The sequence below is a fragment of the Rhinopithecus roxellana genome, chromosome 13, assembly GCF_007565055.1.
Source record: "Rhinopithecus roxellana isolate Shanxi Qingling chromosome 13, ASM756505v1, whole genome shotgun sequence".
Lineage (NCBI taxonomy): Eukaryota > Metazoa > Chordata > Mammalia > Primates > Cercopithecidae > Rhinopithecus > Rhinopithecus roxellana.
The window spans coordinates 16124533-16141300 of record NC_044561.1 but is presented as its reverse complement, the minus strand read 5'-3'; the positions used below and the strand labels follow the sequence as shown (position 1 = coordinate 16141300).

The 16768-nt window shown below is 44.2% G+C and overlaps 1 long non-coding RNA gene across 3 annotated transcripts; it reads left to right on the top strand.

Annotated features, from left to right (window-relative positions):
* The first annotated feature begins 201 nt into the window (after positions 1 to 201).
* LOC115892808 lies at positions 202 to 16766 on the top strand. 3 transcript variants are annotated; one of them, XR_004052727.1, is made up of 4 exons: positions 202 to 350; positions 1431 to 1641; positions 6017 to 6202; positions 6871 to 7895. It is a non-coding gene; the product is annotated as an uncharacterized LOC115892808 (long non-coding RNA). The 3 variants fall into 3 exon arrangements; XR_004052725.1 differs by lacking the exons at positions 6017 to 6202; positions 6871 to 7895 and adding an exon at positions 16494 to 16766; XR_004052726.1 differs by lacking the exon at positions 6871 to 7895 and having other exon boundaries at positions 6017 to 6722.
* The last annotated feature ends 2 nt before the right edge of the window (positions 16767 to 16768 follow it).

Sequence of the window (16768 nt, the reverse complement as noted above, 5' to 3'; positions counted from 1 at the left end):
TCCTTCCCAATTTTCATTCTTTCCTTCTTCTTTTGTTTTTTAGTAAAAGAATGCAAATCTTTAGCTGGCCACCTCTGTAAAAGACTACATTTCCCAGCCTCCTTTTAGCAAGGTTTGGTTATGTGACCAAGTTCTAGCCAATGAGATGTGTGGGAATAAGTGAAAGCTACCCAAAGCGGAACAAACTGGCTGTTTCTTCAGAGCTTGCTACAGCAATGAAAGCAGCCACCACCACATGCATTTGGCAGGAACTTAAAGGCAGGCTGAAGAGTGAGAAAGCTTTTCATGAAGAAAAGGGGAAGGCTTCAGGAGTGCTCTGATTGGAGGTTTTTGGCCTGGGGAAGCTGGAGGTGGGCTAACTAGAAATGGGACAGTCATGCGTGACTGGTTTGGGGAGGATGTTTGGATGTCTCTGGTTGGGCCTGTGTTGGAAGCAGCAGACAAAAACTAGGACAGTTGACAGTCTTTGACCAAGCTCTGACAATACTAGGCCCATTGTTGAAGAGGTTGTGGTTTGGTTGGTTGCTACAGAGATTGTGGGTTAGAGTTCCATTGTCAGATACGGTCTGGCCATTGTCCATTTTATATACAGTTTCTCCGAGCTAAGCAAATGTGCTATATATCACTTTGGGGACATCTCCTTTCAAAGGAGGGATAGCTAAGGCTATAGACTCCAGAGCCAGAATGACTCAGTTTAAATTCCAGGTCTGCCACTTAAAGCTGTGTGACCTTGAGCAAGTCACCCAACCTCTCTGTGGTTCAATTTCCAATTCTTAAATGGGATAATAATAGAACCTGCCTCACTGGGTTGCTAGAAGAAGTAATGAAATAATATGTAAAGCACTTAGGACAGTCTCTGGTCCATAGTACTTACTAGGTTTATTGAGAGTATCATTCTTCTTCTCTTTTTCTATTTGGTCTATAGTTCAAGGTATTTAAACTATCTTGGATCTTAAAGCAGAATTCTGAGGCTGGAGGTGGTGACATAAAAGGAGCTTACATCTAATAATCTCGTAGTCACTGCCCCAGTCCTGTATGGTCTACCTGTAGTTTTTTTTTTTTTTTTTTTTTTTTGAAATGGAGTCTCACTCTGTCACCCAGGCTAGAGTGCAGTGGCGAGATCTCAGCTCACTGCAACCTCCGCCTCCCGGGTTCAAGCAATTCTCCTGCCTCAGCCTCCCGAGTAGCTGAGATTACAGGCACCCGCCACCACACCTGGCTAGTTTTTTGTATTTTTAGTAGAGATGGGGTTTCACCATGTTGGTCAGGCTGGTCTTGAACTCCTGACCTCAAGTGATCCGCCCGCCTCGGCCTCCCAAAGCGCTGAGCCACTGTGCCTGGCCCGGGAAGTAAACTTCTATCTTAGTTGAGTCACTGCTATTTTGTTTTGAACTTTCACATTTGGTAATATAGAACTCTTTCTCATACAGCAGGAAAGTAGTCGAGTTGCTAGATCTGCGCAGACTGAAACAGCAGGAAAAATGGAACAATGCATGGACACTCTGGACTGCTGGCCAAATGCTGGAGAGGCTTCCTCTGCTCTCTGGCATCCCCTTGGATGAAGTTGGGTGAGGATGTCTACAAAACAATCAAAATTTTGTGTCCCTCCAGCCTGGCAAAATGAGAGAATCAAAGCCAGATGTAAGTTGATTTTAATCAAAGGAGGTCATGCAATGGTCTCATATATCTGAGTTTGAAGCTTGAGATTCATAACAAGTTACACAGGCTTAGCTGCCCTTGGCTTTTTAAATTTATCCCAGAATCATTTAAATGCCTTCCCCTTTATTTGATTTTTTAAGTTTACTCAAAGTGAATTTGTTACTTGCATTCAAAAGGACCCTACCTAAAACATAGGTTGTATCTGTGCAGCCCACATTCATTTCTTAAAATGTCTTCTTTTATCTCTGGCTAAGAATATTTTGAATCATATTGTCAGACTCATTTTGAGGGTCCTGTTATCCAACTTGAGGTGTTTTGCTTTTGAAGAGTCAGTTCCCGGGATCAAGTCCATATCTCACTTCCCATTTGACAGCCGCATTATCAAAGTTTAGTGCCCAGGGCTTCCTGCCTTCACCCCCTGCAGATTCCACGCTGACCTGTTTCTTTCATTTCCTCGTCATCTCCAGACAACCAGTCAGTTGTCCCTTAACGGTCTAAATCGAGTCCAGAATGGCAGTTCTTGCTGCTTCCTCTGCCAGCGAAGCAGGGAACTGTCAGCAAGACAAGCCAAGAATTTATCAGCTGTAATTCTTCCTGCAGAATTAGTCTGCAGAAGTACAGCTTCTTCAGTCTTCCAAATGTGGTTTTGCACATCTGGAGGACAATAGAAGAGATTCTCAGGCGTGGTATGAGTAATATCTATGGGGAATGTCTGTGTAATTTAAACCATTTACAGAGCCAACGTTCTTTGAAATGGGTTGACTGTTAAATAAACTGAAGCCAAAAGTTGGAGAGATGTTGAAAAGAACACAGAGAGAAATGGGCACCAGGAGTGTGAGACTTAAACCTCCTGCTCTGCCACTAATTCACTGTGATCCTGGGCAAGTCATTTTAACCTTCTAGGTTTTACATTTCTCATCTATAAAATGGGGATAATTAATCTCTTTTCTGGATAGCTGACAACATTGTCTGGTAAAGTGTTAGGGAACATAACAGTGTATAATATTGCCATGACCTGAATATGCCAACAGTCCCAGCCTTCCATTCCCATATTAATTATTGTTCCATCATGCATGTGGAAGGAGAAGAAAGAAAAGTAGCATCGATTCAGCACCAAGTAGGTACCAGGCACTATGCTAAGGATGTTACACATGCGTTTTCCTTTCACCTTCACCCTAGCATCATGTGGTCTATATCAACTCATATATTTCTGTTCATTTTGTTCGTATATTCATTTTGTTCATATATTCATTTTGTTCGTATATTCATTTTGCAGACAAGACTCAAAGAGTTTACATGATTAGTTAACCACAGTCTCAGAGCTGGTAAATTTCAGAGACAAAATTCAAATTTCTCCAAAGCTGGTGATCACACACAGATCATTAAAAACGGAGGTGAGGCCGGGCATGGTGGTGTATGCCTGTAATCCCAGCTACTTGGGAGGCTGAGGCAGGAGAATCGATTGAACCCAGGAGGCGGAGGTTGTGGTGAGCCGAGATTGCGCCATTTCACTCCAGCCTGGGCATCAAGAACAAAGCTCCATCTCAAAAACAACAATAAGAACAACAATAAAAAAATGGAGGCGAAGGCTGGGCATAGTGGCTCATGCTTGTAATCCCAGCACTTTGGGAGGTGGAGGCGGGTGGATCACTTGAGCCCAGGAGTTTGAGACCAGACTAGGCAGCATGCTGAAATCCCATCACTACAAAAAATACAAAAATCAGATGGCACACACCTGTAGTCCCCGCTACTTGGAAGGTTAAAAAAAAAAAAAAAGGCAGAGCTGGGAGGGAGGGAATGAGTAGCTGAAATTCCAATTAATCTTAAAGAAGCCACTTTCTCCTGACTGTGAGGAGGAAGTAGACCTCCCTAGGAGATAACATGTCTCCCCACAGGACACCGAAAGCCTTTAAACAGCCGTGAACAGGATAGGAGCAGGAAGGGCTTTAGAAATCATCTCAACCAACGCTCCCATGCTAGGGATGAGGAAGAGGAAGCTCAGAGAGGGGAATAATTTGCTCAAGAATGAGCAGCTGTGGAGAGGTGGGTTTGGGAAGAAATCTACATTCACTCGTCCACCCATTCATTTAACAAGTATCTGTGGCCGGGCGCGGTGGCTCACGCCTGTAATCCCAGCACTTTGGGAGGCCGAGGTGGGCAGATCACGAGGTCAAGATATCGAGACCATCCTGGCCAACATGGTGAAACTCCACGTCTACTAAAAATACAAAAAATTAGCCGGGCGTGGTGGCGGGCACCTGTAGTCCCAGCTGCTCGGGAGGCTGAGGCAGGAGAATGGCACAAAGCCAGGAGGCGGGGCTTGCAGTGAGCCCATTCCAGCCTGGGAGACAGAGCGAGACCCCGTCTCAAAAACAAAAACAAATATCTATTTAGGACCTACTACATGTTAGGAACTGGAGCTACTCTGGTGAATAAAAACCATTCCAGTTCTTACCCATATGTAGAAGTCACAGCCTTGAGAGAGAGGTAGTCATCAAACAAATCGTTGCACAAACAAATGTGAAATTCATCAGTGACCGGTGTTAGGAAGGAGAAGTACTTGGTGTTGTGAGAGCATAGGTTGGGGGGATTGACTTGGATGGGGGGATCAAGAAATTTTTTTTTTTTTTTTTTTTGAGACTATGGAGTCTGGCTCTAGCACCCAGGCTGTAGGGCAGTGGTACGATCTTGGCTCACTGCAACCTCCGCCTCCTAGGTTCAAGTGATTCTCCCTGCCTCAGCCTCCCAAGTAGCTGGGATTACAGGCACCTGCCACCACGCCTGGCTAATTTTTGCATTTTTTAGTAGGGATGGGGTTTCGCCATGTTGGCCAGTCTAGTCTTGAACTCCTGACCTCAGGTGATCCACCTGCCTCGGCCTCCCAAAGTACTGGGATTACAGATGTTAGCCACCATGCCCAGCCAAGCAATGCATTCTTGAGGGAAAGATGCTAGAACTGAGTGCTGAAGAATGCCTGAGAGGTTGCTGGGTAAAGGAGCAAAGCCCATTTTAGGCAACTGGCTAGAGTGTGGCATTAGATGTGGAGAAATGGAAGTGTCAGAGGCATTTGAATCAGAACAACTCCATCTTGAGTGAGGTCTAGGAACATGAGGCTGGGACTTTCTGGGTTGCATTTCCAGAAAGTTCGGTATTTCTAGCCTCTAGATGTTTATGGTTAAAGGAACAAATTAATACATTCGCTAAACAAACCCAGATTGGGAGTGTCCTGATATCCTGCTATCTTGAGAACAGAAGCATTCCCAATTTTGTTTTAAAGATAATAATATCAATTCTTGCAAAATAGAGTAATTAATGTAGTAATTAAGAAAACTAATTCTTTATTACAAACCCTTGTAGCAGGGTACATCTCCCCATGATCTTTTTTTATCCTATATATAAACAAGTATTGTACCTAGGGTGGACGTGTTCCTCCTCTTACTTTGGGAACATTTTACTCTGCTTACAGAGTAGCTATACCTTTACCAGTTAACTTTCTTCATAAACTAGCTTTACCTTTGTACTGTGGACTCGTCCTGTTTCCTTTACCTCTCTCGAGTCTGGATTGGGACCCCTTTCCTATAACAGAAGGAGAGAACAGAACCTGTAGCACCATGTAGGCCTTGATATAAACTTTATCTTTCTTTTTTTTTTTTTTTTTCCAAGAGGCAGTCTTGATCTGTCACCCAGGCTGGAGTACAGTGGTGCGATCTTGGCTCACTGCAACCTCCACCTCCCAGGTTGAAGCAATTCTCCTGCCTCAGCCTCCTGAGTAGCTGGGATTACAGGCGCCTGCCACCACACCTAGCTAATATTTTTGTATTTTTAGTAGAGACGAGGGTTCACCATGTTGGCCAGGATGGTCTTGAACCCCTGACCTTGTGATCTTCCTGCCTCGGCTTCCCAAAATACTGGGATTACAGGTGTGAGCCACTGCGCCCAGCCAACTTTATCTTTATTCTAAGAGACGCTGAAGGGTTTATCTGATTCTTATTCTCATTCCTTACGTTTAACCACACTGACAAATAATGTTAAGGACAAGTGAGAGAGAAGGCAGATTCAGTTACTATCCATAAGAAATCCAAACAGCAACACACACACACACACACACGCGCGCGCGCACACACTTAGGAAAAAATTCCTTCAGTTTCTTGCCACATCACAGTTTTCTAGCAGCCTGGCTGGTCAACTGCCTTCCGTTTCTCTGCAAGCCTGATTTGTGTGTGCACGGTACGTGTGTGTGTGCATGGACAGACACACACTTTACATGTATGTCTTCATCTTAGCAAACAATGTCTTGACATTTCTGATACAGGAACTACAGAGCTTATTCTGATTGATCTCATTAAATTCCAATTAGTTTACCCACTTGGGTCATTGAATCCACAATTACTTGCTGTCATGATGCTGAAAAGAATGCCCATCCTGGCTTCTCCAAATGACGAAAATTCAATGGCGAGGTCTCTCCTGGTGTGATGAAGTTCCACTCTCTGCTTCCAGAAGTGAGAGAAGACCCAGGAGTGCCATTCTTAAGCCACTTTGGAAGGTCTGTGCGGCAACCTGCCTGCCTTGTTGAGTGTTGCTCTTCTGTATCTACCATGTGTGTCTGGTATTTTGACATCCGGGGCCTTGCTGACCCTGGAGAGACTGGCCCTCCCAGGGCTGGCCAGTTTGCCTTCCATATGCAAATTAACCAAGCCCATGCTTATAACCACCCTCAACTCCCTTAATCAAGCAGTTTCACTTTGGGCCATTATTCCCTTGCTGTAAACATACCAGGGCCAGGTACCGAGCAATTAGAGATCACCCTTACACCGCAGAGCTCACTGAAATTATTCACACTAGCCAATCCTAAGCCTGTTTATCCTACCTCACTTGCTCCTCCCCACTGAAACCCTCCAAAGGCTATTGCCCACGTTTTCTTCCCACTCCCCTGCCTCCTGATCCACCCTGGTGCTTCCCCTGTGGCCCTGTAAGGTGTGGCATGCCCCCTCCTCTCCTCTGGAATGGTGCGTAACAAACCACCTTTTCAACGGCATCCCTGAATAGTAAAACCAACATTTCAAAACACCTTCCTCAGACTCTCGTCTTTCATTTGCTTCTGAGAATCCCCACTTGAAATCTCTCTGGCCTCCTTGGCATGTGCTAGCTGGAAGGCTTGGGTTTTGGGGTCTGGCTGGCCTGAGCTGATAGCACCATTGTGCCCCTTTCCAGCCGCTGGACTGTGAGTCTCTTATGCCACCTTCTCGACCCATCTGGAGTAATGAGGATCACGGCGTCTCCTTCATAGGGTTGACTGAGGATTAAATGAGATAATGCCGGCCATGCATCCAGCAGAGGACCCGGGACAGGGGTTTGCTTAACCCACGTTAGTTGCCTTCAGTGAACCGAGAGCCTCCTTTGCTGTCTGCCTCTGCCTGCCAGTTTTATTGTTCAGTCACGCAGGAATCTTGAGAAAAACCATGGAAGATTTATTGCAAGCTTTTCAACCTTTGCTTCCTTTATTTGTTAACCTCCATCCAACCAGAGTCTTTTATTTTCCCCTTCATAAGCCCCTTGCGGGCTCTGGCAGGCTCTGAAAGAGTACTTTTGATAAACCGCTTGGACCCAACGCTCACCCTGGCTGCTCTGTCTTGCTGATGGCTCGTCGAAGAGTGCTCCAAAGAGCACGGAACTTGAAAAAGGCACATCCCCACCCTAGAAATGTCAGGGTTTCCAAAATGAAATGCCAATGCATTGCCCGAAGGAAGAACCATGCCTGGCATGACCCAAAGTAAGAGTGGTTTAGTCTCCGGAACATTATGGCATTTCAGTCAACACTCATTCAGCATGCGTGTACCAGCACCCCTTCGTGCTTGCCTGTGTGCCGGAGGTGGGGACACAGTGGTGAACAAGACACGGTTCTTTCTCTCAAGCAGTGCCTAGGTAAGCCTGAAGACAGGAGGGTGGAGGTGGTTACTTATTGTGACAGCTAGGGGCTTCTCCACACAGTATTGTAGCTGATATTCTCATGGTTTCCCTTCGTTTATCTATTCTATCTTGATGGAAGTTTTGCCATGTTTAAACTTCCAGAGAACAGTGAAATGGAGGCTTCTGGAAGTGTTCTGGGGCCCTATATCAGGCTCCCTTCTCTTCTTTACCTATGCTCACTCCTTAGACGATCTCACGCTGCCTCTGCCAAAGGCACTTGGGCCATTTTTCTGTGTCCCAAATTCAAATTGTAATTCAAACATGGTTCTCAGAAGGACAGCGTGTGTGAAAATCTTGTTTCTTTTATAAAAGGTATGAAAAAGAAAAACAAATGAACAAAAACCAAGACATAATACAAAACAAAAATCAAACAAGAAAAAAAAAAAAAACCATAACCAGCATTTGATTTGTATTTGATTCCAGAAGTTGAGGAGAGTGAATTATACTGACTTTCTGCTAGTGTGGGGCGGGGTGAAGAAAATGAGGCTCAGAATCAGAAGACAATGACTGCTCTGCTAATGAGTTTAGAAAATAATGCTCTTGGCCAGGTGCGGTGGCTCAAGCCTGTAATCCTAGCACTTTGGGAGGCCGAGACGGGTGGATCACGAGGTCAGGAGATCGAGACCATCCTGGCTAACATGGTGAAACCCCGTCTCTACCAAAAAATACAAAAAACTAGCCGGGCGAGGTGGCGGGCGCCTGTAGTCCCAGCTACTGGGGAGGCTGAGGCAGGAGAATGGCGTGAACCCGGGAGGCGGAGCTTGCAGTGAGCGGAGATCCGGCCACTGCACTCCAGCCTGGGTGGCAGAGTGAGATCCGTCTCAAAAAAAAAAAAAAAAAAAAAAAAAGAAAATAATGCTCTTTTGCCTGTTTTCTCATCTCTGAAATGATTCTCTCTGTAGTAATCAAACTGTACAGCAACCAGTTGCAGTGCTGCCTGTGATGTTTGCTCTCAGCTCTTAAGATCAGTGCCTCAGAGGAATCTCTGTTGCAGGAATGTTCTTAAGAACCAAACTCTTGGCTCCCTTTTCCCAGTTAATGAAGCACTACGTCTGAACAAGAGAAAAAAATAACGGATAAAGAGTTCTCTAGCAAACGACACCATGTACTGATGGGATGCTTGGAGTTGACAAAGCATTGTAAACACTCGTGTTAGCGCCTTTCATCTCCACGAAAGCCTTAACAGACGGGCAGGATTTCCTCCTTTTTTATAGTTGAGCAAACCAAGGGCAGAGATGTAAATCGGCTTCACCATCACCTGGTTGTCTAGCGGTGAGTAGAGACAGCGGCCCTGGCACGTCCGACTTCAAGAATGGAGCTCTCATGACCAGGCCCACCACTTCCTAAAAGAACTCCTGGAAATTCTCCCTTTTCCTTTGATTTTCAGTCAAACCCTTTCTGGGAGTACATGGAACGGTTAGGAAAGTCCCATTCCTTTCTGTTGAAAGCCCCATAGTCAGTCATCACTGTGGTTGCTGGTCTACGACTGGGCCTCCTGCAGCCAGGGGACATAGGCTAGAGAGGGTCCCGGGTGCCTGTGAGTGGCCCCAGACCATTGCTCCTTCTGAGCACACCTGCCACTCGTGCCATCTTCCTTCTCTGTGAACTGTTTCCTCTGCTGGAAGACCTTCAGTGCCCTACCTGTCAATGTTGGACTCAGAGTCACCTCCTTAGGAACCCTTCACTGATGCCCAGCCTGGGTCAGGCAGCTCCTCCACAATCCTGCAGCACTCTATTACGCCTGCCGGTCAGGATGATAACCAATGATCTCATTCTCTGTCAGAGGCAGTGGGCTCCCCTTGCAGACATCCTTTCTTTGATCACAAATTCCTACCAGAATTCCCCTCTGTGGCAGACAGACTTCTGAGAGGCCCTCCAAGATTCCCAACCCCTGGTGTATCCCCCAGCATAGTTTCCTCTCCTTGAAGATGAACAGGACCTGGGAATATGATGGGATATCACGCCTGTGATTTTTCTGTGTTGTAGAAGACTCAGGCTCAGCAGGATGAAGGGAGAGGTGCTCTTGCTGGCTTGGAAGAGGTGAGCTGCTACGTGGCAGAGAGGACCCCTTTGCAGGGAGTGGTGTGTGCTCTCTAGGAGCTGAGAAAAGCCCTGGGTCAACAGCCATCTAGAGAACAGAGCTCTCAGTCCTGTAACCATCAGGAACTGAATTCTTCCCACAACCAGTGAATGCCAGACACGCTGCTAAGGCTCCACAATATCTGGAAATAAGGGGATTCTTAAAGATGTAAGGAGACAGTGTTATGTGCGGTCCTCTGCATCACAAGGGCATTCGCTAGAAAATGCAGAATCGCAGGCAGCACCAACAGACTCGGACTTTCCTGAGACTCTCACAAACGATTCATATACACATTCAAGTTTGAGAAGCACTGGCATAGGCCAAGAAAAGATAAATTCCCCAAGAACTAGGCATATTTTAACTACTAAAGTCCTTTCTAAAGCAAAGATTCCTTAATCTTGTGTTCATCTGAATTCCTGGTAAACTATCAAGACAAACGAAGACATGAAAATATAAGATGAGATAAAAATCAGTAAGCAAGAACTCAATAAGGAGAAAGAAAGAAAGAAAAAGAAAGAAAGAAAGAAACGAAAGAAAAGAAAGAAAGAAAAGAAAAGAAAGAAAGAAAGAAAACATGAGCACTGGGGCCACATGGGCCTAGGTTTGATTTTCAGGGCTTTTTTTTTTTTTTCTTTTTTTTTTTGAGATGGAATTTCACTTTTGTTGCCCAGGCTGGAGTACAATGGTGCTATCTCGCCTCACTGCAATGTCCGCCTCCTGGGTTCAAGCGATTCCTGCCTCCTCAGCCTCCCGAGTAGCTGGGACTACAGGCACTCACCACCACACCTGGCTAATTTTTGTATTTTTAGTAGAGATGGGGTTTCACCATCTTGGCCAGGCTGGTCTTGAACTCTGAGGGCAGGAATTGGTCTCGAACTCCTGACCTCAGGTGGTCCACCTGCCTCGGCCTCCCGAAGTGCCGGGATTACAGGCATGAGCCACGGTGCCCAGCCAGGGCTCTTATTTAAAACCTCTCTGAGCTTCTGTTTCCTTATCTTTAAAATATAGAGAATACTACATCATGCTTCCCATTGCTGATTAAATAAGAAAACGTATATTGTCCAGCATACGTTTGTTCTCCACGACTCTCCAGCAAGAGTATGAAAAGGCTAAGACGCTAAAGGGGGCAGGGGGGAACAGCGGGTCTGGCTGAGCCTACATATGAACATATGACGGATTTGGGAACATCATAGGAGGCCAGCCAACAGACTCCTGTCTGCTGATTTACTCCATGCTCCCTGTCCTTATACCTCACACTCATTTCACTCCCATTCAGGAAGCTGTAGAGAACAGTCTTGGAGTCAGAGGAAAAAAAAAAAAGAGTTTGATTTATGACTCCACCAATTACTCAATCTCATCAAGCCTCAGTTTCCTCGTCTAGTAAAATAATAATACCTTCTCATGGCCAGTCACAGTGATTCACGCCTGTAATCCTAGCACTTTGGGAGTCCGAAGCAGGTGGATCACTTGAGGCCAGGAGTTCGAGACCAGCCTGGCCAATGTGACAAAACCCTGTATCTAGTAAAAATACAAAAATTAGCCGGGTGTGGTGGCGTGCGCCTGTAAGCCCAGCTACTCGGGAGGCTGAGGCACAAGAATTGCTTGAATCCAGGGAGGCAGAGGTTGCAGTGAGCTGAGATTGTGCCATTGCACTCCAGTCTGGGCAACAGAGGGAGACCCTGTCTCAAAAGAAAACATACAAAAAATAAAAAAAAAAATCCCTTCTCTCATGGGAGGCCTGTAAGCTACAGAAGCAACAAATTTAGCACACCAGCACCCAAGTGCTCCATCGATGGTAGCTGCAATTGCTTAAAGACAGCTCTGAACAATATTAGAACGTGAAGGCAGATCTGTTGTCAAAGGACAGGATTACATCAAAGTCTTCCATCAATTTCTTTCTGCTGAATTAGACATGGGTTATGTTCAAACAGCTCAGTTAATGAAATTGTGAAGCTCAGAATTGCCTTTTGTTTACTACAAGATGCACTAGACTGCAGAACACATCACTTACGTGGTTTTCCTGGGATTCGGGGTTCTGAGAGTGATCAGCTGATTGTGACCCAGCACCCATGGACCACCAAGAAAACAGAGGCATTTCTTAGAGACTTCTGAGTGGAGCTTTTTGCTTTGAGGCCAGATTGCCAGGCCACTGCACATAAAGAGGCCTCTATGTTCTCCCATTGCATTGGTATTGGAATCAGTAGGGTGAGGCAGTTTTCTATCACTTCCGTAAAAGATGTTTCTGATCTTCTCAATATTAAATGTTCATCTTAACATTCATGGGGAAGGAAAGCAAGTCACTCAGTTTTATCTAAGTATTACATAATCTTTGGGGAGGGTGAAGATTCAAAACTGGAAAATTAAAGAGCTAGATTATGTGGACCCATTCATAATGGGAAAAGTCAAGAATTTTGTTTGTTTGTTTGTTTTTTGTGAGATGGGGTCTTGCTCTGTTGCCCAGGCTGGAGTTCAGTGGCACAATCTTGGCTCACTGCAACCTCTGCCTTCTGGGCTCAGACGATTGTCCTCTCAGCCTCCTGAGTAGCTGGGATTATAGGCACCTGCCACTGTACCCGGCTAATTTTTGTATTTTTAGTAAAGATGGGGTTTCACCATGTTGGCCAGGCTGGTCTGGAACACCTGGCCTCAAGTGATTCATCTGCCCCAGCCTCCCAAAGTGCTGGGATTACAGGCGTGAGCCACCGTGCCCGGCCCCCAAAAGTCAAAAATTCTTACATAGCCGTTTTGATGTATCTTTCTCCTTGTATATCTGAGAAACTAAAAAAACTAAGAAGGTTCACATTTGTATCCACACATAGACGTGCATTCTCACACAAAAAGCATTTCAACTGATAAATGTATCTTAATAGCTGTTAGAAAACTTTTTCTTTTTTTGAGACGGAGTCTCTCTCTGTTGCCCAGGCAGGAGTGCGGTGGTGCAGTCTTGGCTCATTGCAAGCTCCGTCCTCCGGGTTCACACCATTCTCTTGCCTCAGCCTCCCAAGTAGCTGGGACTACAGGTGCCCGCCACCACGTCCGGCTAATTTTTTATATTTTTGTAGAGACAGGGTTTCACTGTTAGCCAGGATGGTCTTGATCTCCTGACCTCGTGATCCGCCCACCTCGGCCTCCCAAAGTGCTGGGATTACAGGCATGAGCCACCGTGTCCGGCCTAGTTGTTATAAAACTTTTAAGCAGGTAGAAAATAATCACTTTCATTGTCTGGTAATAAGGCGACTAAGTTAGTGACATATTATAGTACACATTGCGTTAGGGACCCACCTATTGAATCATCTCAGAAATGTATACATCTTGATGGTACACCTTCTGAATCTGGCTTTTTAGCACTACCTGCCATAAAATTTTGTCACATAATATGCTATATAATATTAATAAACTCAAAAAATCATATGCATAGACATATACATTGCCTTGTGTATGCATGCTTATTTTTCATTCAAAACACTGAACAAAAACAACTTCTGAATTTAACCCTTGTATTTTGGTTATACAAGACAATGTCATGTTTTTAAAAAATATTTAAATTTAAAGGGGCATGGCATCTACAATTCATTTTCAAATGTTTGAGGAAAAAACTATGAAAAGCATGTGGCAAAATGTTAATAAATGGTTAATCTAAATGTAAGGGATAAAGTTCTTTGTATTATCCTTGCAATTTTCTTGTAAGTTTTCAAACTTACAGCTTCAAAAACAAATGAAAATAAAACAAAACTGAAACTGTTTATGTGAAAAACGTAAGGTGAAACCAGCCTTAGCATTATCTGTTTACTTTTCTGCTGTCTAGTGAATTGCACTTACATCAAAGTAGACTGTACCTGGTTCACTGTTGCATTCATGATGTCCATCACAGAGTAGATGCTCAATAAATTACTTGTGGAATTCAGAAAAAAAACCGATAAAAAGTACAATGAAATTACTGATGTCACTGGAGCCCTTTTCTTTCTTCAGCACCACTGCAGCATTACGTACCCAGGAATCTGTCAAAGCTTTGCTCTCAGTGAGCCCTGTCAATCATTTCATGACATTGTCCTGGCCTCATTGATCAGATGGCCTTGGTACCACACTTTGGGCAACGCTTTCCCAGACTGCCTGGCATGTTTTCATTCCAGAAGACATTATCTCTTAAGACTACATGAATGTGTTAGAACAAACCAATGACCAAATCCATTAAATATTCACAATCAGAAACCTTACATTTTTGTGGCACTCCCATTACCTCCTTTTGGATATCACCAGTTCTTCCTTCAAATTAAAGGACCTTCATTAAAGTAGTTTCGTTAAATGAATGAAAACAAAGATCATGTTTGTCCGACATTAGATTCTATGGGTCTGAAACCTGCATATGGCAGATAAGTGACATTTCATAAACTTGAATGGCACTAAGCTGAAGAATAAACCCTTAGGGCTAAAAAAATAAGGAAAACAAAGTATATGAAGCACATGAAGATACGACTGTATAAGCCTCGCAGCTAAGCTGATTTCAGTATTGTATGGGAAGGCAGTAGCACATTTTAGTGGGAAGACGGGGGTTTTTGAAGCCAGCCAGATTTTGGTTCAAATTCTGGCACTCCGTTAGCAGCCTGTGTGATCTTGGGCAAGTCACATAATTTCTCTGGGAGTTAGTCTTACTAGCTAAATAATGGGGATAATAATACCTCCCTTATTTTATAACATAGCTGTGAGGATCCATCACTGCCAACTACCATAGAAGTCTTGGTTCAATAAAGGGTAGTTCTTATTATCTCTACCAAGAGTGGCAGGAGCTGTGTCTGAGAGGGGATTTTAATCACATTTCTTTCACTAACACAGAGCTCCCTAAAGGCCTGGTGACCACAAATGAAGCCTTAACTCAAAGACAGTAGAGTCTTTGAAAGGAACAGAATTAAAGTAGGGTCTGTCCTTTCATGATGGGGCACAAAGAGGCTATTAGTCAACTCAGCAAATATGTGCTCTGTAAATCAGTTCAACACATTCAGAGAGGTCACTCTGAGGCAGCATGCTAAGTCGCGGTACAAGGCAGAGCTTAAAACTTAGTGACTCTACCTGAGCCATGTAATCTAAGAACCAACCAAGGAGAAACAATCAGTTACTACGCCCTAGAGTGGAAGCCAGCTGTCTGAATATGATTATAGATCACCCAGGTCTATTTCAAATGAATTTTCAGTAAGTCCATGAGCATAGCAAGATTTTGAGTTATTTTAGGAGACATTACTGTCTGGATTGTGTGTGTTATTGGATGGATGTGGAAGGAAGAAGACTAGAAATCCAACAATCTTCCTACGTAGGCTCAAATTCTCTTGTCTGTCACTATTTCATGTCTGTTTCCTTTTCATTGGGAAAGGAAGTAGCATTGCAAGTTATGTGGCTTTGGATTCAAAGAAGAAGGATTCGGTTTAAATTCTAGGTCTGAATTTGGGAGGAGTTACTTAATTACACAGAATGCACTCAGGTTCCCTATCTAGGAATGTTAATATCCACTTTGCAGTTTTGTTCCAAGGGTTCGGTGAACTCATGCGTGTCAAAGGCTTCTGTACATAGTGATTACTGAAAACATCTCAGTTCCCCTGCACACTGACTGTTAAGGGGGCCAAATGAGGGAATCTTGTCTTTCCCCTCAACTGAAAGCCAAGATGGCATTGGCTTATTTAAGCATGAAAACATCAGTGTGACACATTTAAAAGCCTGTTTTACCCCCCCAGGGAATTGATGCAAAGGAATCAACATCTTTTGCAATTACCTCTGCCCAAATGGCTGCAGCTCCCCACACAGGAGCTAGGGCTGGCAGTGAACTGCTGCTCCCAATTTAAGTTCTGGGAAAGCAGGCTGTTGGCTCCGCGGACCTCAGCCTCCATTGAGTTGGCAGCCTCTCTGTTGAAGTTGGGCATCCGCCAATGTCTGAGCTCCAGCCTTAAGTGAGATTGGCTTACAATGTCAGGCACCTGTCTTTGGGGAAATAGGATTTTCTCCCGTTGGTGTGAGTATCAGTTTCTGGCCTTAATACATTCACTGTACATGAAGCTACATCGTCTTCTAGTTTACACCTATTGTGTAAAAATAATTAGCACCTTTCATTCTCAGAAGTGATCCGGTTTAGATGACAAATTATATGGTCACCAGCTATGCCCATAAAAATGCAAGTGAAAGCAAGGTGGCTGGGCATGAGTCAGGCGCCAAGCAAAATTTTAAAAATAAAAAGGCTTTAGAGAATTAAAAATTGATTTTTAACATTGAGGAACCAGTGCTGCCACCAGGTTTTCACTTGGCTCAAGTAGCCAGTAATGATTAATTCAACAACTGTATTGGTATGTGTACATCACCTAACAGTGATTCTCTCTAGGGAAGGAGGAGAAATTAGTGAGTGCCTCTGTGTCTGTGTATCTGTCTGTGTGTGTCTGTGTGTACAAAGGGGACAGAAAAAGTCAACGATGTGCTGCTGGTAAATATTTAACAACCAGTTCTTGGGGATGGGCAGGGAGGAATCACTGAACATGGAAACTGGAGATACGCCCACAAAGGTCTTGTGAGCATGTAGAAGCTGGCCTGGCACGCCACTGAAGAAATTGGACTTTTGACATGTACTCTGAAAACTTTCTTTGTTCTGCTTTGTACATATATATCACTTTTTATTTATAAATGCTTATATATATGCTATATACGTGTATGCTGTCTATAATATGTATATCTCTACATATATACATAAGCCTAGCTATATGTATGCAAAAATTAGTCCTAACTGTAATTTTCCTAATTCTTGTATAAATTTCAGTGCAACATCCACGTGAACGTGTTAACGTACTGACTGATCTCACAAACCGGATTGCTATAGGGTGCCACATGACTACCAGGCCCAAGGATGGAATGTTCTCTTTACAAATGATTACCAGAATTTACCCTCCGAGCCCACATCTGGTAGAAGACAACATCTGGCTTCACTGTTGAGAAGGATGCTGAATGGAAAAACTTGAAGATGGTTTGAGTTAGAGACAGAGTGGGATCTAACCTCAGGCAAAAGGGGAAGAAAAGGGTTAAAGTTCAAATGAT